The sequence below is a fragment of the Crassostrea angulata genome, chromosome 10, assembly GCF_025612915.1.
Source record: "Crassostrea angulata isolate pt1a10 chromosome 10, ASM2561291v2, whole genome shotgun sequence".
NCBI classification, from domain to species: Eukaryota; Metazoa; Mollusca; class Bivalvia; order Ostreida; family Ostreidae; genus Magallana; species Magallana angulata.
In genome coordinates this window covers 44,824,753-44,850,950 of record NC_069120.1, presented here as the reverse complement: position 1 = coordinate 44,850,950, position 26,198 = coordinate 44,824,753, and the positions used below count along the sequence as shown (strand labels likewise).

The following is a 26,198-nucleotide window of genomic DNA, read 5'->3' as shown; positions in this document are numbered from 1 at the left end:
GTTATGAAATTACTGTTGCAACCATCAGCTGCTATCAACCTCTTTAAATCTATTTATGCTTACTTCACACATTAGTCTATTGAGTACAAGATGTGAATATTTATAATCTCGAATAGCAAAGAAATATACCGTTTTGTTCTGCCAAATATTAAAAAACCAAATGAATCAAATTGTATTTAAAAAAAATACAATCATGAAATGAAGAGAGATTGAAAAAAAAAGAGAAACAAGAATTAATTTTTTTTGGGGGTCTTTTGTCTTCTCATGACCAAATGCTCAGCTACTAGAAACACTTAAATAGTGATTAGTGAGTTATTGTATTTCTGATAATGACTGTAATGAAGATTATAACTCACAAATATTTAACTTACACATTAACCATATCATTATACTATTTCTGATTGAAAAAATTTACAGAAGTTTCAAATTCCTTAAGCTTATTTTGTGTATGTTTTTTGGAGTTCACCAATGAAATCTTAATTTGATCCCATAAATTCTTCACATATTTCACATATTGGTTAGCACACTTACGTGCGACATCATTGCCCTTCAATGAAAAAAATATAGCATTAAAATTACCGAAAATAATAAGTACATGTATTCATTATTGCTCTATTTGAAAATGAAAATATATTTTATGTATATCAGGTAACTGTCATATACTGTTTTGCATTTTCATTTTTAAGATTTGCTATTAACCACTAAATAAAATAATTTAAATCAACTTTTAATATGTTCTTCAACAAAATCATTGGTTATAAATTATGCTATAACATTTTTCTCGTTTTTAAAATATTTTTTTCGGTATACGTTAATTTTGATTTCCAACGTTATTTTAGATAATTATTGCGTATCTGATCTCATCTTAATCAGACTTATTAAATCGGTCCTATACGCTTTGCACGCTATAAACACTCATTGAGTGCATCGACTGGTACGATCTTAGGACCGATATAATAAGTCTGATTTAAAATAGAATGTGTTTTTTTTACCAGTTTATTTGACGTACAAAACACAAATTGAAATAGAAATGTCACAAGGCTAGCCATATATTTTCAACCATGATTACTTGTTTCAAATATTATTTTCAACATGAATTGGGATTTTATGGCTAAATGATTTCTTATGACCAACAAAGTAACCAATTCTATTTTTATTTTATTTTTTGTTATTTACTAGAACTGTTTGATTTTAATCGGGTTCGTTTTTTAATTAGCTATATATGTTTTCAAATTTATTTATAATTTCCTGTTTGTTTACTTTACCCACGTGTTTCCATACAATGTTTTGACTTCCTGAATACTTTTTTTGTTTGGCTGTTGAAAAACTTAGGCTTTTTGGGGAAAATTTCTTATTCGTTTGAGATCAACCAGTTCTTAAAACAATATGCTTTTTGGATTTAAATGTATTAATGGACGTTTAGTGTGGTGGTTGACCATGATTCGTTTTGTTGGTAAGGGTTAATTTTAACAACTTTTAATCAACTCAACAAAATCCCGAGATTACAAATGAAAAAAATAGGTGGTTAGAAAACTTACGAACTCAATGCACAGGAAATTTTTGTGTGTTTTATTTATTTATTCAATTGTTTTGTTTCATTTTATACTATCGATAACATTGTGATAGAATTGCAATGTATTTGTGTAAACTTTATATAATCTGGATGACAATGATGAATTCATTTTAAAAAGATACCAAATAAGGAAGTATATCATATTTCTTTTGTAAATACTTGAGTTATATGTTCTTTAAAACTCGGGCCAAAAAAAAAATCAGGAAGAAGTGATATGGAAAGACATTGTTTGATGTTACATTTACATGTGGCGGAGTCGTCCACATATAAACGGAATATAAATAACCCAAGTCAATTGAGGAAGGTTCACAACAGTTGATTATTACAGATGATTTACGTATAGTAAAATAGAGCGAAGATGACATAGAATGAAAATGAAATGCTCGTACACTGCACTCACGCAATATTAATTGCTTAGTTTTAATTATTTAAATAAGTATGGACATACGTTTTACCAGAACTAATCCATAGATCCCGTAAGGAATTTCTAAAGAATGCCGCTTTAGTGATGATGTCTCGCAGGAGATCATACATCTATGTCGTGTTGTCGTAGGAAATTAATAGAAAAATTAGTAAAAGGCATTTATACTAACATTCACACATGCGTACTTAGCTACCGCACCCGACACATGCCGGTTCTACAACTCTAGTACACCCCACGCGAAAACAATATCTGACCGTACGAATACAACTCAAACTCGACAATCACGTGAAGACCCGGATTATTCCTAGAATATAAAATATCATTTGCATAGAAATATTGACAACTGTTTAAAAAAATAAATCTAAATGTGAAATGCTTGGAATAACTTTTACCTTAAACAGATATTGGTTATTGGCTAAAGAAACCGACTTTAGAATTTTAAGGTAGACATGATTGGTTATTGATTTCAAACCAGTCTCCGTAGGCCACATGTCTTGATTATACAGCGACAATTCCGTTTAATTTGGCCTTTTCACAATTAGCGTACAAGTACTTTACAACATTTGACGATAAAAATGTTTCATCTTTGCAAGTAAGCTTGCATACATTGAACGATGTCTCGCATTCGTTGCACATGTTTTTGAGGTTGCATTAAATCCTAATGAACATTCACACTATTCAGACGCCACCAAACGCAATCAAAATAATCGCAATCCAACACACGAACATCAGTTTGAACGTTTTACAACGGTTTTGTAGTATAGAATGAGAAATGCACAATTTTTAAAGGAGAAAGAAAGTCATACAGATATTTTCTTTATATCAATAAAGTTGTTTAAATTATCACATGTAGTCATGCCGTTTTGAAAAAAAAAACATAACTAAGTTCCAACGCACGTTTGAAGTTATAAAAATCGTATCTACTGGAGACTGACATGATGTAGAACACTTTTGTATTAAAAACCAAAAATTAAATTATTTTGAGGTCACACCATCTATTCCGGTTTTACATATACAATGTAAACATAGATTAAATGAGTGCTCTGAGTAAACCGCAAACGTGTGCCTATCTGTTACTCAAGTAATCGAGGGAAGAAAATTAAAAATGTCTGGGTTCACACGTCAATCTGAAGAATAAATACATGCATGCATAAATATATGAATTTTTATGAACTAAATGACAGCTGTAAATCTCCTATCATTTAAAGTTGAAAAAAGTATCGAGTAAATTTTTATTCCTTGTCAAGTTCTTTGCTATTAAAATAGGTATGCTATAATTGTAATCAGGATGTTTAAATACTTTCTCTAAAGTCGGAATTACCATGTCGAAATAACAACGGAGGACATTTTTTACGATAATTCTACACTAAAATTCCTCCATCTCCGACACTAACCTCCGCTTTAAGATTACAACGAACATGCTCTGTTTGAGGTTAGTTTGTAAATTAGTGAAAAGTCAATGATAAAAGCATGGTCTCAAGTTGATATGTTTCACATTTACAGAACTTGTCATTTAGAGCGAATATCACGATTTGCTAATATATTGATGCTATGTTGATAAAACAAACCGGAATAAATTTTGTGACGTCATAGATTAAAGTTCAATGGTGGGAAATTTAAATTAAGCGATAGATTTTCTTGATTTCTTCTTTGTTCCGAGGTGTTTTTTTTAAGGAAAATAAATAGATTTACAACTATAGTAGATGATAATTTATTGATTTTTTGTACAACATATTTTTAGCGTCCTTCCCCTTTAAAGGTCAAAAGATGAATTGTAGCTGTCTTTGCTTATGTTTTGAAGGATTTACTATCCTTGTTTAATTAAACAGCTTCAATTTGTCATGCTTTGCTACTAGTATATATACATGTACCCTGTTTAAGCATCTCTGCTTAGATCACAATTGACCATTGATGTTTATACTCCCACTGACTCTCATTGATACTCGTACCATGGACACATGAGTGCACGAACACCGCATGTACAATCGCATTGGAACATGTTCAATCGCCCGATCATCTGATCACTCGTGCGATCCTTTCGCTTTATCTTACAACACTCGCTTTCATTGTACAACAGTCGCATAATTTAATGCGTTTGCATTGCACAGCGGTAGCTATAGATCGTGCAAATTTCGTACGAATACTTCATCAAATAGGATTATCTATGCAACAGTTTAAGCACCTTTTACAATAGGTGCACGAGAAGCGACAAAATATTCGTGCCATCGAAAAAAATAGATATGGTTCGTAAACTGTTACCAAAATATTAGCATTTGAAAAGTAGTCGTAAGAAACTCGCACGATTCGATTCAGAGCAACTATTGTGCGATGTAAATGCATTGAATCTTGCGACATATCTTGCACCTATATGCAACTGTTGTACAATGAAAACGAGTGTTGTAAGATAATGCGATAGGATCGCACGATTGACCAGATGATCGAGCGATTGAACGTGCGCCAATGCAATTGGACGAGCAGCGATCGTCTGATCTCGCATTTTATCGTATGAATGCTCGTGTGGGTCAGAGGGGGTATATATACCGCTCGTTTCCGAAACTCTTCTGTAGAAATGGTTGAATGCAAGAGAAGATACCGCCCAAGAAGATGACAAAAGCAATAGCCAAATTCAGGGTCAATTGTGGCCTGAGACAGATACGCCTATACAGTGTGTACTGTATAAGGTACCTTTTCGCCGCCGTTTTATTTTCGCTCACTTCGCGTTTTTGTCAGTTAGCAGATTAAGACCTGCTTAATCCCAATGTCTCATATTATCACCCTTTTACTGCAACATTGTTTAGGCAAATTCAAGACGAACCTAAGCCGTAAGTAGAAGCGAAAATGTCATGGGGCGAAAATTACCCTGTATCCATTATATGCAAGTGACAAAGCATGTAAAATGAAACGGATCAATCTTGCAATGATAGATTATCATTGCAAGATTACAAGAAACACGCTGAGCAATAGTCTCATGGGTGTCTTCCCTTTTAGCTAAAATTCTGAATATTTTATGAATGACTGATTTTAGCTAAGTGGGAATGTTGCACAGGTAAGGGTGTCAAACAACAAAGGAAATTAATAACAGGTGAATTGTAGTCTGTTCAATTATTGACCTTAAGTAAATTAACAGGCATTTTTTTAAGATTAAGTTTAAAATTTTAAAATAAATAATTAAATATCTGTAAAAGAAGTTAATTTTCAGAAATAAAAAGGGTTAGTTCTAAGATTGATCGTAGCTAAATTTTATTCTAAGTAAAATTACTTAATATTTATTCTTTTGATGAGTAGGAAAACAGACATTCATTTTTTTTTAAAAATACAATCATAGTCAACAACAAAATCTGTTTAGTGGTTATAGCTGTTATTGAATACCATATATATGTACACAACTTTTTTAAGCATGTTAGTTTGAAAAAAATTACTTTTTAGTGCAAATATCCTTGGGTGAAAGCTTATCTTACCGATAGACAATAAACAGATAAACATCAACAAATTTAGAAGGTTTTTCATCTACTTATAAAACTTTACAAACTCAGATAATTGTTATTTAAGCAGAAAATGTACATGTATCTCATAGTCTCAACTGACTGGTTTTGAGATGGAAAATGAATCTGGGATACCACAAGGGTCAGTATCCGTGCTTGACCCTTTTTTGTTTTTGATATATATTAATGATACTGATGATAGCATATTAAATAACATTAGATTATTTACTGATGATACAATACTCCTGTTTTCTATTGTTGATAAGGAAATTATTACCCCTTCTTTGTCTCTTATTGAAGATCTTGAAAAAAAAATTATACCAAATTTTTGGCTGTTGATCAAATGCTCATGTACATTTAGGAGGACATTTTCAGGTTGATGGAACTTGGACTAATCATATATTATAGTAAAAAAATATACAATAAAAGACATGTAAGAGGCTGAATATACTTAGATTACTGAAACATGTCACAGATAGAAATTCCTTTATAATTTTCATTTTGCTTTTATGCTTCAAACAGGTACAGGTAGAAGCTGCAAGAATTATTTCTGGGTTTAGAGTTAATTCATCTAGATCATGTTTGTATGATGGACTGGGCTGGGAACCTTTACATCTAAGAAGAACACAACATAAACTACATTTTATGTACATGTATAAGATAGTTAATGGTATAGCATTTAATGAAATTTAATTAGTTTGATTGAAGTTTCATATGATCTAGTTAAGCCATCAATTTCGGTGGTGTGTTGTTTATTTAAACAATTGTTTGCCATTGCAGGCCTAATAGATTTATTTTATTATTTCATTTTTCTTAGAACTCAAATCTAAATTTTTAAAACACCGTAGATCCATATTGTCAAGAATATATACATGTAACTATATATCACAGGTGATTACTATACAGTTCGTTCAGACCTAAAACAGACTTTACTCAATGCTCACTCAGGTGTGAAAATCACAATTTTAGCTAGATGGGAATAAGAATTTAAGAATTTTAGCTACGTGGGAATAAACCGTCTCATGGTCGCACAACAGACACACAAACAGCTGCAATTTATCTAACGATCTTTAAGAATCGTGCATTGCTCTTGCGGGTACACAAAACGTTTTAAACCGTTCGTAATAATGTTCGTGCGTTGCATTGTAATAATTTGGATCGCATTCGGTCGCGTCTGAATCACCCCTGCGAATGTTATTGTCATTCAAATTTTAGACCACGTGGTTTTATTTGACCCTTTCAGTTTCGCAGTAAAAATCGTACCTCGTGTATAAAGTCTATTTCACAGTATCTAGGTTCTTGTAGTCAAATATAAAATCGAGAGGTTTATTGATTTTAAACTTTATCTTAATCAATTGGTGAATTAAATGTTTTCTAGAATTAAATGTGACCATACAAAAATTAGTTTTTGTCTGCTGTTGCAACAACTAACATGTTTAAAAGAGATCCCTCCTGAGGATTAATTTTCGATCCACGCCTGACCTAGTAATAACATCAATAGTGAAACAGACTTTACTGTTGCAACAACTAACATGTTTAAAAGAGATCCCTCCTGAGGATTAATTTTCGATCCACGCCTGACCTAGTAATAACATCAATAGTGAAACAGACTTTACCATTTTATGCAGAATGTTCCTTGAAAATGGCTCGATATACTAAGTTTTAATGCAAAACAGACACCGATTATTTTTTTAAAACATGGTATTGCACACCACAAGCATCAAACATGGCTATGATTTTATTAATATACTTCAACCACTCTACACGTGGTTGAACACGAACGATAACTCTGTTCTGAATATTATCGTTTAATATACATAACTGATAGATGGTGAAATAAGACATACATTTTGAAAGCTTTTCCCGTTTTAACATAAATCAAAGTAGGATATGATATGAAAAACGACCAGTACTTACGTATTTTGAGAATATTATCCGAACACTTTACTTCCGCTCGAAATTTCACAGGAACTGAACAAATCTCGGTGAAGTCTAGTGAACTTTCATTCGAGCACCTCTGGATTTGTTACTTATGTATCAACGATAAAGAAAACATTCCGAACACATTCGCAGGTGTGTGAATAGTCCACTATATTGAGGAGACTTGATGCGATCACGAAATTGCATGCAACAAAAGCGAGAGCTCATGCAACGTATGCGATAGCTCATGCAAAGCAAAAAAAATCCGATCGCAAAATGTTGTAAAGTGCTGAGGCGCCGATTGTGAAAGGAGCTGTACAGTTCAAATCTAAATTTTTCGGTTGCACTAAATTCTAATTTTTGTAGCTTTTGCTCGTGCAAATTGATGATGAAACAGCATTTTAATAAATTGGTTTTCGTAATTATGAATCGTACTTTTTTCGTTATTGACTTTCCTTTTCGAAGTTCCGAATGACAATGAAAAAAATTAGCGGATAATGAAAGCGGAACGATTGATAAGCAGAGAGCAAAAAGGATAGTTGGACGATGCGTAAAATACTGTTAACTCTAGACTCACGCTTAGCGAACGCCCAATGCACAATAAACGCACTGTGAATAAGCACTGAACAAGTTATAATTTTGGGGAAGTCGAAAGTTTTTGGGACTGTAAAACCTAGATAATAAATACAGGCGTCCATGTATGGCGTCTCTTAGTTCTACATGTACAAACCATGTTAACTTTCATTGATTATAAGAAATAGGCTTAAGTAATTCTTCTACGTCTGTACAAACATATTTTTTACGAGCTGAAGATTCAGGAATCTTTGTTGAAATCGCTCAATTTTACGAAAGACGAATAGGGCCACTTAAAAAAATATTTTTATCTCGTAATAACGAGTAAAAAATCTCCTTATTACGAGTTAATTATCTCGTTATAACGAGTTATTATCTCGTAATTACGAGAACAGATCTCGTAATTTCGAGAAAAGATCTCGTTATTACGAGTTAATTATCTCGTTATTACGAGTTAATTATCTCGATATTACGAGTAAGGATCTCGTTATTACGAGAAAATATCTGGTTATTACGAGTTAATTATCTGGTTATTACGAAATGATTTTCTCGTAATTACGAGAAAAGATCTTGTTATTACGAGTTAATTATGTCTAATCAAAATTGAATCAACGTTCCTGTAATGAAAAAGATAGATTGAAAGGGTGATCCAGTCGAATTCTTTTCAGAAACGCACCATTTTATATAGATCTTTTCTCGTAATAACGAGAAAACTATCTTGTAATAACGAGATCTTTTCTCGTAATAACGAGAAAATTGTCTCAAAATAACGAGATCTTTTCTCGTAATTACGAGATCTTTTCTCGTAATAACGAGATAATTAACTCGTAATAACGAGTTCTTTTCTCGTAATTACGAGATAAAAATATTTTTTATGTGGCCCTATTCGGCTTTCGTACAATTTACATCACAATAATAAGTGACTTTTATCACGTTAAAAAAGTAAGAGATAGAAAATAAATACAGAATTACAACTCATTTTGATCTATAAAGAAGTAAATTATTTTTATATCATAAACACATGGCAGCGTGTTGAATAGCATTTAGAAATACAAACGCCATTTACATACAGAAACGTATGAGATAATCATTTTATCTTTTAATTTTTCTTTCTGTTTATCTAATTTTTCTTTCGACTGATTGAATTTGTTAAAATAAATGTAAAATTAGATTAATATTGCAGTTAGAAAAACACTTACACGCATGCAAATCTATCAATAAAGGATTCAACGGAGACAACATCTCAACTTTGTTAAATTGATTTATTTTTAATGTTTACTAACATGATAAAAATGCTTGCAATAGAGCCTGCAGTGTGCATGTATGTGACCTTAGCTTGACATATTAACACACCAGGTTTGTTTTATTTAATTTTTACAAATGAGGGTTTTCTTTTCAGTTGGCATCACACTTACAGTCCACCCGTCCAATATCGTTGAAGTTAATGAGCAGGTGACCCTACAGTGTGCGTTAGATCCTAACCCATCTCCTCCAGTCATTGTGATGTTTTCAGATGGATTAAATACATTATGTACGGTGGAACCGGACAATGGAGTATGTAAAAATACAAAAAACTCTTGTGTAACTCGTTACAATGGTTCCTGTACCAACGAAATAGTGTTTAGTATACAGGTCAACGTTCCTTGGACCTGGAACGGGAAACATTTATCCTGCAAGTCGCTTTATTCAAACAGTAACAGTGTTAATTTCACAGTCATAGGTATGTGACAAATTTTCTTTCTTTTTTTTTCTTTTTTTTTGGGGGGGGGGGGGAGGGGGGGGGGGCTGGAAATAATATTTGTGGATGTTATGTTCTTGATATATTTTTACAGTTCTACCAATATATGTAGATGCATGTGTTTATTCAATTTATGATATTAATGATAATGGACAAATTGAAGTGATTGTTATTCATTATTCATTGATAGCTTTTTTTGTTTAACGTAAGACGTAACCTTTCTTTTTTTATTTTCATTTTTTTTAATTCCGCAATTTAAAGATTTCCACTAAATAATTTAAACATCTTATATTTACCTTATATGAAATTTTCCCAACTGGATTGAATTGCATTTCGCACATATTTTTATGCAATAACAGAAAAATTCTAAATAGTCTAACTAAACAAATGCCTAGAAATGCACTTTCAGTTTTCGGGCTTTAACAGATTTTAATGCAACTAAAATATCTAAAACTGGGGAACGTCGCGTGTGTCCTTAATGCTGAAATACGTATATATAATGTAAAAATCAAACTTACAATTATGTATGCAGCTTGGTGTTTGTAGTGTAAACTTCAGAAAAAAGTTTTGGTTTTTTTAAAGCATATTTTTTATTTAATTACTAAGAAGTTTTACATTGACTTAATCAATGAGAAATAGGAATGAAGGGAGTCAGAGAAATGAAACACAAGTAAAAGAACTGATCTTACAAAAGATATAAAACAATCATGTCAGTTTTAACTATTTTCAATATTCCCAACAACAAAAATGAATTTGAATTACCTAACTTATATTGAATACCTTAATATCATTAAAATCCCTCCAAACAAATATATAACAAATATATATAACGGATTCCAGTATATGTTCTACCAAGCCACTTTTTATCCCTTACAAAATTATTAACAGCAGATTACTCGAACAGAAAATTATATTTGACATTACTATCGGCATTATTAAATATCAAGAAGATTTATGAATGAATAATTTCTATGAGCATTGGCAACTCCTGAGGCAGTAAAGGTGCCTGTATCAGAATTATAAATACGTTTGTGTTTAATAAAATTCAAATGAATATTGGTATGTCTAAACGTGTGCTTAAAAATTGATTCCCCTTTCTGTTTATTTTCTCCATATGCATTGAAAATACAAAAAGTCCTCGTATTACAGGTATAACAAAAATGCGACGATCAGATCTAGACATCTTACAATTTGATTTTATTTTCATAAAAAAAAGCCTCTGTGGCAAACCAAAACCGCTGAAATCTAAAGGTGAATTTAGGATCATTTTGTGTCAGCCATGTTTTGATGTGAACTTTCGAGAAAAAAATTGCTAGAATATATTCAAGAGACTTTTAAGCTCACTTTAACTTTGGTTATTTTTTAGCATTTCACAGGGTTATTGGTTATTTCGATTTTCTTTGAAGTGTGCATCAAACAGATTCCAGGGCAGTGTAGTGGACCTATAGGGCTATAATTTCCCGGTCTCAAATTTCGGCTGAAGGGGAACCACCAATTGATTCCGAGGGGTTCGGACTTATTTTAGCGGTTTATATCGGACTTGCACAAGAACTTGAGAACACTAGGGTTAAGTAGAGGACCTCAATGGATATTCAAAATCAGCGTTAGATAGCGCCTATGACCCATACAAGGGTCCAGTTAGCTCACTCGAACATTGGCATGTTTTAGCATTTTACAATGATGGAGGGGTAAACGTGGTCTATTATCCTCTTTCTCTTTGAAGTGTGCAAAAAACAAATATAAGATCAGGGTATGAAACCTATAGGGCTATTTTTCGGTCTTAAATTGAGGTTGTATGGGTACCACCAGGTGGCACCCTTGGCTTCGGGGTCAATTCAGATGTTGATATCTCATTTCAGTTTGATTACAAGAACTTGAAACACTAGGATTTCGTAGAGGACCTTAATTGATAATCTTGATAAGCGTTAAATGGCGCTTAAGACTTCCAAAAGTGTACAATTAGCTCACCTAAACTTTTGCATTTTTTAGCGTTTCACAATGATATAGGGATAAAAGGTGATCCATTATCTCCTTTCTCTTTGAAGTGTGCATCATATAAATAGCAGGGCAGTGAACGGGATCTATAGACTTAAATCTCCGGTCTCTTATTGGGCTGTAAGGGTACCTCAAGGTAGTGCTCATAAGTTGGAGTTAATATCAGGGGTTTATATCTAAATTGATTTTGTTCACAAGATTTTTAAAACTTTTAAGATTAAGAAAAGAACATTAAGAGGTATTCATAATAAGCACTTTGACCAATGAAAAATTCCGTTAAGCTTATCTGAATATTGTTCTTTTTTTGCAATTCAGAATAATATAGGGGTAACATGTGGTCCATTATCTTTTATTTTCTATGAAGAGTGCATCAATTATATACCAAGGTAGTTCAGTGGATCTATAACGCTACACATGTACAATTTTCCGGTCTCAAATTTTGGTTTTATGGGTACCACCAGGTAGTGCCCGTTGCTTGAAGCAATTTCAGCGGTTTATTTCTCATTTGCGTTTGATCACAAGAACTTAGAAACCCAAGGGTTTGTAGAGGACATACAGAGGTATTAATAACAAGCGTATGAGGGTGTCTTGCCACTTTAAAGTACCGTTTAGCTCATCCGAATATAGTCGAATTCTAGCATTTTACAATATAATAAGGGTGAAAATTAGGCCATTTAATCACTCATTTCTATACATAGGACTTTTCTGGCGTCAAATATAAGCTATAGGGGTTCAATCAGGTGGTTGCAAGAGTTGGTGATAATTTTTAAGAGCTTATACATGTATTACCGTGGTTATTTATCACATGAGCTTCTATTTACTAAGATTTAGAACTGAACCTTTAGATGTACTAGTTTCCATATTAGGTACATTTGTATAAAACGTCAGCTCAAGTCCCTGAAAGTACCCAATTTGTTTATCCGAACTTTGCCCCTTTTTATCATTCACAACGATTTAGGGGGAAAAGGTGGACAATTGCCCCCTTTATCTTTTAAGTGTGCATCAAACTAATGCTTGGAAGGAGAGGGGATCTTTTCTCAACCTTACATTAGGCATGTAGGGTTACCACCAAGAGTTCTAGCGGTTTGAGCTCATGTTAAGGCCTAGATCCCCTATGATATATATCACAAAAATTTGTAAAGCCTAGGATTTTAAAGTGGATCTCGAGATGTATTCATAACAAGCATTTACGTCTTCTCGAACCCCTAAAAGGGTCTGAGATGACTTCCTTTAATGCTTGTTATGAATACATTCGAATGTTCATTTTTTTTTTATGCGCAGTAATTTGAGGTTACTGTTATAAAAATATATTTGAGTTATTGTGAGCAAAATCTAAGAAGATACAAGCCTTTGACATGAGTTAAAACCAGTGAGAACCATATGGTGGTACCCACAAAGGCTTACAATCAGGACGGAGTTTAGTATCCCTATAGGTTCCACACCCTACCATTAAACACAAACGCATTCATAATTCTTATCTAGGCGAGCTTTATTGCCTTCGAAGTTGTCAATGCTCATACAAATTATTCATGCATTAATGTTTTATTAAATAAAGTACGTCATTAATAAAGTTAAATTTAATTTTTTGTTCGTGTACTCTCAGTGCTTTGATAGTTTTCCTAATTGGCTGCTAGTTTTCAGGGTTTAGTTGCTGCTAGCTGTGATCTGGTTAATACATGGTATTATCAAATAGAATCAAATAAAAAGTTTCTTTAAAAAATAGACTGAAAGACAAAGTTATGGTCGATTTAGGATTTTATTGTTTGTGTCAATTAGATTTATTTTTTTATTTTTAAACTCTACAGTACCTGTGAAATCAGTGACGTTAACTCCGAATTCAATCACAGTTGTAGTCGGACAACAGATAAATCTAACCTGTACAACATCGTACTGTAATCCACCAGCTAATATTTCGTGGTACAAATCATCCACGGACATAACCAGTCAATCAACATCGACAAGAGATGAATCTGGTGGTTTAGTTAGAACAGCATCTTCCTTACAGACTCTAGTTTTCAAAATGGACAATGAAAAACAGGTGTATTGTGCAGTTAGCAACATACCAGGCCGCAGTGTAATTTCCACGGTGCTTTCAGTGGCCGTTTGGTGTACGTATACTTATTCAAACATGATGTATCATAATTTAACTAAACGTTTACAGAAAAAAATACTTTGTAGAAATTTCCAGAATCTGCCATTTCTTATCTTTGTTAAATTTAGTAAAATTAAAACGTAAGAAACAATGATCTTTGCGTTCAAAGAATTCAGAATGTCTTTTTTTCATTGTAGGTATTTTCATTGATTCTCGCATATAAACCAGAACAAATTTTATCAAAAAATTATAACAATTATAAAGTGAAGCTGTTTTTTTACATTAAAAGTGAGGGAAATTTGTAGAATTAAAAAGGTTGTAATTATTTTGTCTAGTCAAGATTTAACTGTTTGTTCTGCCCCAGTCAATTAGGGCTTCGTTCAAAAACGTAGCTGCAACATATGGCTACGTAGCAGCTATGCTGTTGAACGGTAAGCTAACTTAGCCATTACGTAGATGTTCGTAGCCTTTATGCTAAGCATTACATTCAAGATAGATACCTCAGTTACCACTTTGTAACAAACATGAAATCTATTAAGATTTACATTGGAAAGGAAACTAGAATATTTTGTACAATAAATCAAGAAAATCATCATCTACTATAATTAAAAATCGTATTTATTAGTCCCTTACCGGTTTTCACCGAAGGGGACAATAGCTTTCCTCTGCGTCCGTCTGTCCGTCCGTCCGTCTGTCTGTCCGTCTGTCTGTCCCACTTCAGTTTTCCACACTCTTTTTCTTTATGCGTTTGAGGATTAATATGAAATTTCCTGAACAGATTCAAAATGTCAAACTACAGATCAAGTTTACACTTATGTAGCGTCTGGTTGACATATTTTCGAGAAAATTCATTTTTTATATTCCAATTCTTTTAATGTTCGGGTTCGTTATCGAGTTCGGTGTGTACATGTATGATATTGAATAAACGAGGAAAGTATGCAGTCAGTAATAATATCGTGCATTACTTGGACCATTCCTTTTATTGTTTCTAACAAACAAAAAAGTTCTGTAAAAAGGTGCCAAGCATTGCGTTGTAGATTTAATCGGCAGGGTATTTTGTATTATTACAATCGAGTTCGTTATCGGGTTGGTCTGTTGATTCGGGGTAGACGGTAAGAAATGATATTCTGCATAACAGTGCATTGTTTTCACAAATTTCTACAAGCCGGTAGGGGACGTGTATTGCTTATGCAATACTCTAAGAATGCTTGTTTTCAATAAAAACCCTGGACCAATAGATAAATAAAGAAAATCGAACGCTAAATTTAAATTTCCCGCCGCTGTGAGAGATGCCATTGCACTTTATTCCATCTATTTCGGTTCGTTTTATCAACAAAGTATCATGCACCAGTCTAAGCAAATCATGTGTTCGATCTAAATTACAAGTTCTGGAAAATTTGAAAAAATATCGATTTAAGACCGTTTTTTTACCTTTGACTTTCCACTAAACTAAAAACCAACGTCAAGCAATGCATATTCATTTGGATTTTTAAAGGGGGATGTGCGACCATCTTGTACATTTGAAGAAAAGAATGTAAAAATTTCTTGAACTGGCTTGTCTCTGCCCAAAACTGGCCAAAATGTTTCCAAAAGATATAAAAGCAATAAATATAAAGTCCTACATGCCATTTTGTTTAAAAAGTATTCATACAAAGAACATGACAACGCCTTTATAATCACTCAGGACAGCTGTCAAACTACACAGCTACAGACTTATTTTAAAGATTTAAAAATCTGAATAAATACTAAGGGGGTTTAGTGGTAACTTCTCTACAACCATTAACGTTGACGAGAAAAAGTTTGAATTTTACTAATTTAAGTTGTAACATTATCTCAAAGTAAGGTATCCTCGTTTGTTCAATGTAAATAGTTTTACTAGTTTTTAGATTTTATTGCATTTTCATATCGTAAAAAATCAATCCCAAAACGTATTTACATGTATGTACTGTTTATATACCTAATAGCTTCCTTTGTTTTGATAAAGCTAATTGTGCATTTTGGCAATAGCAAACTATTTTTTGATAATAACGATACAAAAGGGAAATATGTTGATATTATATTCGTAATTGACTGCAACACATTGTTCAAAACCAATTGTCTAGTGGAACTAGGTATGAATATCATTTTAAAAAAAAGATTTAGAGTTATCATTGATTTATTATTATAGTTTACTTTATTTAACACTAATCTGTAAAATGTCCACAAATATTATATGTATATTATTTGTATTACTCATAATTAAACTTTAAATAAAAAGAAAACCCTTATTGTGAATAAAATGTTGATGCATGAAATACCTTAATATTTAGAAAAGGATTATAGCAGTTCCTCAATGATGTTAACAACTTTTTCATAGATAAACCGGAAGTGACATCAAGTACCCAAAATCCATACAAAGTTACAGAAGGGCAGACAACTTTTTGGAGTGTTTACTGACTGATGCAAATCCAAGGTCTAATATTACATGGCAATGGTACAAAACAGGCAGTTCCACCAGTGTGCTTTACAACAGGCCCGTCTTTTATATTGCAAATATAAAGAGGAATATGTCAGGATCCTACAGTTGTACAGCCAGCAACTCTATAGGGACATCGGTAGCATTTACGATTTACGTAGACGTACTATGTGAGTAGTATATATAACTCTATTTTAGCGTTTACATCAGTTCTTTTTCAAGGATATAGCATCAGCAGTTTTAGTTTATAAGGAATTGAAATACATATTGAAGCAAGCATATCAATTGTAGATAAACCAGAAGTGACATCAAGTACTTTAAATCCATACAAAGTTACAGAGGGACAGGCAGCTATATTGGAGTGTAGAGTGACTGCCGCCAATCCAAGTTCTAATATCACATGGCAATGGTACAAAACAGACCGCCCTGGTACCATGATTCACAATGGACCAACATTAAGAATCCCAAATATACAGAGGAACAGGTCAGGGTCGTATAGTTGTACAGCCAGCAACTCTGTAGGGACATCAGAAGTAGTTGATATTAATATTGACGTACAGTGTGAGTTATACTTACAATTCAATGATAATATTTTATTTATGCTTCGAGTGTCGAATAAAAATCGATTACTTGTGTTGTCATTTTGCGTGTTTTAATTCAATTTATCTTATTACAAAAGTTAATTTTAGTTTTAAGTAAATATAATTCTAATTTTGACCTTTGTTAATGATGGTAACTGTAGCAAAAGTAAAGCAGAAGTAAAAAAAAAAATACGAGTGAACATTATAAATTCACGCAGTACACATGTATGTATTCATGTGTTCATAATAAGTATTTATAAAATGTATTATTTCCTACAGCTTTACTATAACATACCGTACTGGGAGAGACAGTTGACATTTTGTAAGAGATTGTAAGAAAAATTAAAATTATATGCAATTGATATTAACATAAAAAAGATTATGTCATCCATGTAAATCTTTAAAATGAAATAGATAGACCAGACTTGACAGCAAATACTCCAAGTCCATACAAAGTTATAGAGGGCGAGGCAGCTACATTGAAGTGTAGAGTGACTGCCGCCAATCCTAACTCAAGTATCACATGGAGTTGGTACAAAACAGACAATCCCAGCAACGTCCTTTACAATGGATCAACCTTATCAATCCAGCATATACAGAGGGACAGATCAGGTTTATACTATTGTACAGCCAGCAACCCTGTAGGGACATCTTTACCAGTTAATACTTTGTTAGACGTACAGTGTAAGTATTTTTAATTATATATCTTACGTAAATGCTCTGTTTTTATCCAATTAAATTTGCACTTAAAAAGAATTATTACTTCGGTTCATAACATAGGTATTGACGAGCAACGACGTTAGCTTCGGGAGTGCAAAAGTATCCACTTCCTTGCAATGTTTTGTGATATATTTCAGATAAGCCAGAAATATTAGATAAACCTAGCACTTTAGTAAATGAAAGCGAGAACGTCATATTATTTCGAACAATAGTCAGCAATCCATTGGCAGATGTGTACTGGTATAGAGGACAACAGTTACTGCAAAGTCAATTGTTGGTAAGGAATACAACATATATCATCGAGAAAGCCTCATGTGCAGATGCAACAAATTTCACCCTTGTTGCTAGTAACGAAGTGGAAAGGAACGTTACAGCCTTGGTGGAACTCTTGGTTAATTGTAAGCTGTGTGTTTGATTATATTTCCTCAAAGCAACATCAGACCCTTACAATACGTGAACTAAAGATCTTGGAATTCTTTACGTAGTATGTTTCATTTAATTTTTTTGGTAATTGAAAAAATTTAGTGATTTAAATTCATTCATAGGTAAGCCATCGGTAGCCAACTCTAATGTAACTTTGGGGGTGACAGACACTGCTGTACTGAATTTTTCAGTCATAGTTATTGCATTCCCAGAGCCTCAGTACGAATTAAACTATATCAATGGAACAAGTGACACTCAGATGATGCACACTATCACAAGGAATACAATTAATAATTTTTCAATTAATTTCAATCAAAAGACCGTGAACAAATGTGACCGTGGAACTTATCACTTAAAAATTTGGAACCTATATGGAGAAACCACGATAATTGTCAACATCTTCAAACAAAGTAAGTAAATACAGTATAAACTCTGGCTTAAAATTTGTCCTTAGGTAAATAATTCAAAAAACAAAATTATTTACTAAATTGATAATCTTTTGTTTAAAATAGATTAAATAATTTGATATTTTACGTTTAAGTTGAAATAGTATTAAAAGCCATATATATATATATATATATATATATATATATATATATATATATATATATATATATATATATATATATATATATATATATATATATATATAATGTGCAAGTGTCACTTAAATGATCAAATGAAAGTTACCTGTCATTTTATTTGAATTACTTATACATGTACATTAAAAGAAAATATTATTATATTTAATAGTATGTATAATTTGCATATAAAACATTAGTTTTATGCAATAGGCCTACAATGAGCAATTAAAATATGTATCAATTTCAATCTTATCATGTATGGTGCATTCTTTAAAATACATTCTTACAACAACGTACAACTTGAACTATTGATAAGATGAAAAAGCAACAGGGGAAAGGAAGCGCGAAAGATATATAAATAGCTAGATGGATAGATAGATAGATAGATAGATAGATATTCGTTATTTTCAAAGGAAAACCAGATAATCCAAGAAACATAGGAGTAACATGTGAAGCAACACGTGCCACCGTACAATGGATTTCGTCCTTTAATGGCGGCGATCATCAGACTTTTGATGTTTTTGCTTTAAACGGTCAACAAGGAGGCAATCAGTCTATTAAAATTCCAGACATGGGTGAAAATAAAATACACAAAGCATATGTACAAAACCTTCAACCTTCTATGGCGTATGTGTTTACGTTTCTGCACAAAACAATTATGGATTTAGCATATCGAACATCATCAGCTGCATGACATCAAAAGGTTAGTTAAAGAACGGAAGAAATCCTAAAATAAGCATTCAATGCTTAAATACATTGTACATCGGTTAATTGAGATAATTTATGTTAATCATTAAGTCTTCGGTTTTATCAAGTGCCTAGTTATTATAAACAAGGTGACATCTTCCGTAAAATGTATAAGCCAACTTAATTTGAAATTTATATATTATGGCTATATTTGTTCATATAGTAAATTCAATATTCCTTAAAACTTGAAAATTGAGTTTCTACATCCACCAATGATTTGCAATTGTTGACCTCTTGGTACATGTAACTATTAATTTCTGTATGTCTTTTTGCGGAGCAATATTTATTATATTGTTTGCATTAATTCCGAAAACAAGATATTCTCTCTTTTGACCCTATCACCACACAAAATAAAAGTATAATTTTAGATTTACTATTATGCCTAAACGGTAAACAGGCAAACAATTCTTCGAAAACCATTAACCACGTGCAGTTAAATAACAATCAAATATTTTATATGCAAATGCTAACTCTGCCGAATTCATGAAATGTGTTTATCGTCTTCTGTAAGTGCTGTCACTCATACTTTTTTGTAATAATAAATAAATTCATATGCAGTTTAGAATAGTATGGGGAGTGGGAAGTCAACAAATTATCCATCCTTTCATCTTAACTTGCAAAAAAGACTAGCTTTTAGTAAAGAAAAGTTCATATATTTTACTACATTTTTGTAAAGCTATATTTCCAAAGGTTGTCAATATCCACAGAATAAACGAAAGAGAATATTAATTACGAAACACAAAATTATTATCAATCATTCCTAACTAATTGTTGGCTAATTGACTGTTTTAACATATTTTCCAGCTTGTGTATATTTTGTATATTTTTCTTAATTAAATTGAATTATTATTAACAGAAACAACAAATAGTCAGACCGGAACGATTGCAGGAAGTGTTGCTGGGATTTTGTTGTTGATCACGATTGTTATTCTTATTGTGTTTCTAATACAGAAACGTTATGTTTGCGATTTAAGTAAGATATATTTTAGTACTTTGTAATTTTTACGTGTGTTAGAATTCTAGCTTTCATTTCAACTTTAAAAAGCTTAAACGTATTTCATATAGTTTTCAAAAAAAGTTTTGATTTTTTGGCTTGTAGTTCTGAGATATGTTTATTTATCAAAGGTCACAACTAATCATGGCCAGGTTTTTAAGACTTGTGAAACTAGGCCTCAATTTGAATGGCAATTAAAAAATTATATTGAATTGAATAGTCGTTTGGCGTTGACCTCATACAAATTTCATTACATCTTGTTTAGCGTATCTTAAACAAAAATAAATATTACAAGGCTTATTTTGATTGCATTGAATTTATTGATTTTAGCAATCCATAAAAGAAACAGGTATGTTGATAACCAGATAAGAATCGAAGCATCCATTGATTTATTTCATTTATACATTTTATACACTGTTTTTAAAATTTTACGTGCAAAAAATAGCAATTCTGTTTTATGGTATATGTATTTTTCTCGATTCACTTATGACTAAATATAGGGTGACAACTAGGCCTAGACAGTTTGTAAATATGTTGAAATTATTTTAATTGCATATACCTTTAAGATATCATTCTTTATCTAATTATTTCAGCAAGGAAGCAAACAAAGAATCATCTTTCTATACAGCCATAACAGGTAATATTATGTAAAATTCAATTGCTGAAAGTGCTAATTCCAGTTTATTGTATATGTATATTGTTTTAAATGAGTCAAAGACATGTTGAATCTGGTAAGTTCGATTTTATTAAAATTACATTCTTGATATGAGTTGCACAAGAATAAATGCCATATCAAGTGTTTGCCTTATTGTGAGATGCTTGATTCGATTGTATCTCAAATCTCTGATTGTTTATTTTTGTGAATGTTTATCAATACGCACTTTTATAGTTTTGCCGATCATTTGAGTGATATAATAATGAAGAAAAGGATTAACAAAACCTGTTTCTATACCAAATTTTACTAAGAAGAACTAAGGTAACAGATGGCTTTGCCTCTTAGGACTGGTTGGTCTTTGCCATTTTTAGGATTTTTAACCTACTTTAAACAAAGGACCATATCTAAAGATAGAGGAAAAAGTTAAAATTTTATAGCCAAAATATTTAGCTTTTTGTTTAAATAATAGTTTATGACAAACAATATCATATTTAAAAGTTTAAGGCCGATCTGTTGTCTAATTTGTTAATATCCAGACTCCTTAAAAATTGCCCTGATAGTGAGGCGGGTACGGGTATATTTCTAAATCTAATTGGCCCTCGCCGCTTATTAATATTGAAATGTAGCGTTCAATGTTTTTGTTAATCAAAAATAAACAAATTTGTGCAATTCTTGTTCATTTTGTGGTGCGCATTAAAAATATTTTACTTCGATTATTTTTTTTTAATATGTAGCACTATATTGCTCGCATTTTATTTTTCGTTTTTAAGAAAGGTCAAAATTTTAAACAAATTACTAGAGTATATAGACTTGTCATTTATGTATTATGTCTCTGTCTGGTATGTGCATGTGTATTTGTAATTAAAATTGTAAATCAAAAACTTTCAGCAACAAAATCAGAGAAAATAAGAATGAGAGAATTTACATGTGCCAGGTTCTGATAAGACAATAATTTATTACAAAAATGATTGGATGCTGGACATGTTAATTGATTCAAGATGTTTAACAATCTTGAAACCTACCCCCCCCCCCCCCCCAGTGACCCTGCTGTGCACAAATGCAAATTACCATCTGTAACATGACAAAGTATTTTGACCATGGTTGTTTATGAGCACCCCCTTACATGCACACAAACATTATTTTACAAGCTTGACTTACAAAGAGATATTAATAAATTACACACAAGTATACAGTATTATTACAAAATTTGTCGCCAAAAATGATTTTATTTACATTAAAATTAGTTTTTGGGTTAAACTATAGTTAATATAAACTTCATTGTCTTTTCCTTACATACATATAATCATCATAATATTCCAGAACAACAGGAAAACAGGGAAAGGTAAGTTAAATTTATACACCTCATCAATTGGAATTCTGAAAGAATCTTGACCACAAAATTCTCATCTCGTAAAATATTTAATCTTGACGGGTTTAGCTAGAACAAGTGCAGAGTGACGCTAACTTATCTTTAAACTATTAAACACGTATTTTTTGTATTTTTTTTTAAATACTAGCTGGCTATGCTGTACATTGTGGGTCACGACAGTGAGTTGTAACTCTGTGACAAACTAACCAATCAACAATTTAAAAAAGCTACAAAATGAATTATTTATCACAAAAACATTGCTATTTACGAAAATAATAATATAACAAGTTAAAATCGTTTGAATAATAAAATAATTTAGGCCTATTGACCTACAACATGGCCGCCAACGGGAGATAACTTTTGCTACATTTTGTCTAGGGAAACTATTTTTTCAGAAGAAAAGCTTATTATGCAGACAAGAAACGGCGATATTTTCTGATGTTTTTAAATTAAATTTTGGTGAACATTGTGTGCTTCGATTTCAGGAATATGTATGACGAGTTGACAAAAGACGAAAATCGAAGCCAGTACGAGGCTGTACTAATGACAGGTATATTTATTAATAGCATTCTGCCTTCTCAATGTGAACATTTGATAGTACATTTGTAGTACAAATGTGACCTTTATATTAATCCACATACTGAAATTGTTGATTTCTTTTATTGTTAATATGTTTCAGAAATACAAGGACACAATGAGTATCTATCTATCTATCTATCTATCTATCTATCTATCTATCTATCTATCTATCTATCTATCTATCTATCTATCTATCTATCTATCTATCTATCTATCTATCTATCTATCCATCCATCCATTTATCTATCTATCTATCTATCTATCTATCTATCTATCTATCTATCTATCTATCTATCTATCTATCATAGATTTATGAACATCTAAAATTACAGGATATACTGAAATTGATAATGTTTGATGTATTTTAGAAAACTGTATGAAGAAACGCATAAGTCTAGCTCTGAAGATTTTGAAAGTCAAAGCGATTCTAAAGACCGGAAAACGATTTTGAAAGGTATGGGTAATATTAAAACATATGTCTAAGCAGCATATCAAATTAATACTAATTTTAATTGAATTAAATGAACTTAAAGAAGTAGCAATACACTCTAATTCTATTATCTTTTCAAAGTCCTTTTAGTTGTTCTTCTATTCTAATATTTCAAAACATAGAAACATGCATTAACTATCAGTTATAAACTAGAATTAACATCAAACATTGTTAATTGGGTTGGGAAGTTTACGCTATCCCTTCATGAATGTTACACCTTGAAACTAAACATGCATTAAATTTATCGCGGATTGCAATTCTAATTGTTACAAAAACGACCTTAATTTACTGATATCAATTTTGGCAACGATGGAGGCTAGTAAGATTGTAGTTTGATTGTTTCAGGTTCAGTTGACGAACGGTGTTTGGAACAAGACGTTGAAGAATACGCTAACACATCATTTAAAGATTGAATCTTTCTGTGTTTCTGTGGATGGCTAGATTTGCGTTTTTCGTCGTCCACCCGGAGAACGGATAGGGATTAGAGGAGTTCACAACCTTTAATAGTTATGGATACGATCTCAGAAAATATTTCTTCTGTATACACTTTTTTATGAAATTAATATAGAAGAATGTTACATGTAAATGTTACAAAAAGTGTTCTTTTATGGACTGTACAGAGACTTCAGATTATATACAAGGTTTTTTTTTAAAAGAAAGGTTCAGCATTTTTTAATGGAAATATTTAGAAAAATAGTCCTTAACATTAAATAAGGAAACATTTGTAGGTAATATGATTTGGAAAGGGGTCCATTCCTATCGAAAATGAAAAATGAAATCCCCACTTAATTAATACATTATTAGTTATTTAGTTATTATCAAATAATTTTTTTAAAAACATCTGTTTTTTTAATTCCGTAAGATATTTACATTCAGCTTATTTAAATTGGGTAGTTTGTATTCTATTACACATAATTTACATATGTAGTATCGATTATATATATATATATATATATATATATATATATATATATATATATATATATATATATATATATATATATATATATATATTGTTAATAATATTTTTAAAGCATTAAATACATCAACTGTAAACGAATTATGTTTGGTGTGTCCAATATTTCGCAGAAAATGATAGTTCAACGTACCAAATGTACGTCTCCATAGTTTATTTCAATGAATTTTTATTTTAAATTTGTTAAAACAATAAACCCTTAGTGATGAGGAGTCTCAAGGGGGTATAATTGTTTATATTGAAGTATATACAGACATGTAAAAAAAACTACTACTTTAAAAAAAAAAACATAATGATTTTTAATTTTACAATCTTTTTCTTTATCCAAGCATCTTGCTAAAATGTAAATTCTTAATTTTTAAAAGTGTTTGATATTAGTATTGAAAATCACGGAAATACAATGCTATAATATGTAATATAACTATGCAATCAGTATGGTTGTATTGATCATGTTGCGTTACAAAGAGTAGTTAAAGGTGTAAATTCCTTAGAGTTACAGTTTTTACATTGTATATAGTTTTCAACTGTGGTTAATGTGCTTCATTTGTAATGGTATCTATAGTAATTAAACGTAAATTTTGTTATTTTTAAAAGAAAGCTTTTTTCTTACAACTTATCTCTAAAAAACTAAAATAGTACTTTAAATTTATATTCAATTTTTACATAATATCATTTTGAATTTTTTTTTTCATTTTTCTTTTACAATTAAGTGTATAAGGAGTGAACATGTGGCTCAAGAAAGTTACTCGCAATGAATTAATACATGTTAGACAATCGATATATGAGCAAATTAAGTGATATACAGAAAGGAATTTACTAATTAAAGCTCATTTGATAAGAAAGACATAGTTTTAAGATGCTATTTTAGGGAATCATAGTGGAACAAAATAACTCATTCAGAAAAGTCAAAAGAACAATACATTTGAGAATCGTGCCTTATCTCCCTTCGCTCTCGACGGCAGTAAATCCAAGCTATATACATATGTAAGGAAAGTAACAGATTAATCTTTGTTTGGAAAACATAGTGTAATTACCTTTTCCTTGCAATTTTGTTTTGTTACTTGAAGCAAATAAGTTTTTGTACAGTAAGGCGTGACTTTAAATAAATAAAATAAGCTCTTGCTGAAGTTCAGCTAGGTGTTTTTTTATTTTCTTTATGTAGTTTTTGCTTAATTACCGGGCTTATTTGATTTTATATATATTTGTCGAAAACAATATCTGAAAATAATTGCGCGAGCTATTCATATCATGTTTAGGATGCTTTGATATTTCATGCTAGTGAAATTAATACAACGTATAATTAGTTATTGACTGGCACCACTTTGTCAATTTCTCTGAAATTTATTTTTATGTTATACAATAGTTCAAAATAAGAAGTTATACTATGTGACTTGCTCATATCCTCGTATTGCATGTATATTTTTGGTTCAAAATGACAAACAATTTGCAACCGTTCTTTTGACGTTGCATAAATTTATTTCTTGCTTTTATATGTTTTGCATGGTTGACAGTAGGTTATTGTCATTTTTCAATTTATATTTTATCCTATAGAATCAGAATGTTTTAACGTTCAAAAACACTACAAGAGAAAATTGAACATCTGATAAGTGTCAATTTGGACTTTAAAATTATCTACAACTGCGCAAATATTATTGTTTTTACATGCCGGATTTCTCAGTAAAAATAAAATAAAATGAAGATTTAGGGTAAAATCGTAAATTAAGTTCAATGTCATGTTTTTTGGTTTTGTCACTTCAGTGTTAAATGTTGTAATAACTATAACTTCCTTTCCAGATGTTTTTGTTACTAAGTGGCTTTTCTAGATCAT

The 26,198-nt window shown here is 31.3% G+C and overlaps 1 pseudogene; it reads left to right on the top strand.

Annotated features, from left to right (window-relative positions):
* The first annotated feature begins 1,321 nt into the window (after window positions 1-1,321).
* Window positions 1,322-24,213, top strand: LOC128164960 (hemicentin-2-like; annotated as a pseudogene).
* The last annotated feature ends 1,985 nt before the right edge of the window (window positions 24,214-26,198 follow it).